Below are 2,659 nucleotides of genomic sequence, written 5' to 3'. Positions count from 1 at the left end.
AGACATGAGACAGGAGGGTGGCCAAGTGTTCAAGCGAGCCTGTACTGCAGTGGAGCTCTGATTCAAAATAACCTCAGTTTCGCACATATCTGAGTCGTTAATGACCTCGAGGCTAAAAGCAAAGCTGGCTAGTGTTCCCTGAGGCTGATTTTTACCTGAAGTCCTTGACTTTGTACAAAACCCAAAATGCCTTGATACTTGTCTTCAGTAATTAGACTTTAAATTTAACTTTCTCTCCCTGCTTCCCACCCCTTTTAAAGGAGGAGTTGTTAAGGGACAACTTTTTTGAGGTAATTAACCTAAGCCATTAATTCAGATAAGCAATTATTAAATGATAATGTATAAATGTGAGAGTTATGAATAGAAGCACCTGAAACATGCCTTAGAGTATAAGGAATAATACACTAAACCAGCACAGTGCTGATGCATGAAAGTTGCCTGGTAAATTTCTTTCAACAGATTTTGCCGTGCCTGAGGCAGAATATTTATTGTGTGACTAGTCATGGTGAGATACACCAGCAGTCTATGCTTATGGGAGGTGGAGCAGTGAAGGTCACAAGTCTCAGACCAAATCTGGCTGTATAGTGAGACCCTGTCTGCTCCCAAAAAACACCCTCCAACCCCTAGTGTTAAGAGTCATTAAACTGAAGTTAACTGTACATTTATTGTGTCTGAATAATGTTCTTTGCACATCAGGTCTGTTCTTGTGGCAAAAAGAGAAGTTTTCTTGTTCCTTGTAAAAAAAAGTGAGTGTTTCTTTTCCTCAGTACCATGTTACCCGAAATACCTGTGCGTCAAAATGGTACCCTTGGGTTTGTGGCCTTGGATCACCTGTGGCTGAGCCATTGAGCTTGGGAGGCCCCTGCCTTAGCATCCTGAGTAGCACAGATCATGAGAGTGAGCCATGGCCAGGCCTTAGCTGCTCTAAATCAGATCATAAACTTTTGTCTTTTACCAGAAGTTGTGTACTTTCCACTTTTTTTTTACACTCACCTTGTTTCCACCCTAAAAGAAAAAAAAACAGTCTACTGCATGTTTTACCTTCCCTTAAATTTGAGAGCTGTTTTTCTGGCTTGTAAGCCCTTCTTTGTTCTTCAGCTAAGAGTCATAGGCACAGGAAAACAAGCAGCACAGGATACTTTGTTTCTTCTCTGGTTAGTGATTTAGTGTGTATGGGGGGGAAGGTATTAAATATGGAGACAGTAAACCTTTCCCTTGGCCTGCTCTATCAGTAGCCTCAACACCTAGCAAATTGCCTGCCTAACCACCTAGTAGATATTTATTAAATATTTCTGAGATAAGTTTTGTCTGTTTTCTGAACCTGTTCTCCACAATGAAGATTGTGTCTTACTTTATCTTGTTCTTAGAAACAGTTGAGTTGTGTGTGAAACACAATAGTTGCCATTCATGTGCATGCTAATCTTGATCTTAATCTCTCCATTATCATTTCCATTTTCCCAAAATAATTACTTCTGCTCAGTTCTATTTTTAAAATGTGCTCAGGAAATACTGGTAAGCCAAATTTAATACAGTTTATCTTTTACAATGCCTCTAATAATTTACAAAGTAAATGCTTGAATTTTATTCATAGTTCCACAATGTTATTGAGGATATTTAAAATCAATACTAGAAAGAGCAAACAAAAATAAGTCTCAGAATACAAACTACTGCTTTAAAGTTGATTCTTGTCTAATAGCTATATTTTAATGAAAGAACTGGGGAAAAATCTTTGGGACAAACCTATGAAAGAAGTAGCTATTAAGATTTAAATCAAATCCAGAACTTGGGAGGTGGAGGAAGGAGAATCAGAGTTCAATGTCACCCTAGGCTATATACTGAGTCCCAGGCCAACCTGGGCTACAGGAAACCCTGTCTCAAATTAACAAGAGTTTATATAATGGCGGTAAGAAGACTGATGTGAATTTCACATGCTTCATGTCTTGTTTGAGTGACTGTGATACATCATAGAACATGCCTTCAGTATGTGCCTTTGCTCACGTGTTAGTGGAATGTTAACTGCTTTGAACACTAGAATTTTATATGTTGAGCAAGAAATACTATAAAAAAGTAGATTACTTTACAAGTGTATTCTAGAAGTATGACTAAATTCTCTAGACCTCATTAAACTTCAGTCAGGTAGTCTCATGGAATTCACCTGTGTTAGTGCCGCCTCTCCATTTAGTACCAGTTTTCATGTTTGCCTTTGCCTTAGCTAGGATTTCTACTCCTGTGATAAAGCACCCTGATATAACTTGGATGATGTCTTAGTTACTGTTCTATTGCTGTGAAGAGACATGATAACCAAGGCATTTTTTACAAAAGAAAGCATTTAACAGAGGGCTTGCTCACAGTTTCAGAAGATTAATCCATGATCATCATGATGGGAAGCAGGCAAACAAGGTTCTAGAGCAATAGCTGAGAGCCTTACATGCTGATTCACAGGCAGCAGGCAGAGAAGATGAAACACTGGGGCCTGCTTGGCTTTCTAAACTTTAAACACACTTTCAGTGACATACCTCCTCCAAAAGTCCACACCTCCTAATCCTTCTCAAATAGTTCCACTCTCTGGTGATTAAGCATTCAAATATATGAGCATATGGGGGCATTTTTATTCAAACCATCACAGCGAAAGAAAGGTTTTTTTCTAGCTTACAACCCT

General features: G+C 38.7%; 1 long non-coding RNA gene across 1 annotated transcript; it reads left to right on the top strand.

Moving 5' to 3' along the window:
• The first annotated feature begins 7 nt into the window (after nt 1–7).
• Nucleotides 8–659, top strand: LOC121137996. Its single transcript, XR_005875242.1, has 2 exons — nt 8–290; nt 460–659. It is a non-coding gene; the product is annotated as an uncharacterized LOC121137996 (long non-coding RNA).
• Nucleotides 660–2,659: the final 2,000 nt, after the last annotated feature.

Source organism: Mesocricetus auratus, unplaced genomic scaffold (genome assembly GCF_017639785.1).
Source record: "Mesocricetus auratus isolate SY011 unplaced genomic scaffold, BCM_Maur_2.0 contig_2175_pilon_obj, whole genome shotgun sequence".
In the NCBI taxonomy this organism is placed as follows: Eukaryota; Metazoa; Chordata; class Mammalia; order Rodentia; family Cricetidae; genus Mesocricetus; species Mesocricetus auratus.
Note: the sequence above shows the minus strand (reverse complement) of the source record. Positions and strands in the feature narration are given on the sequence as shown.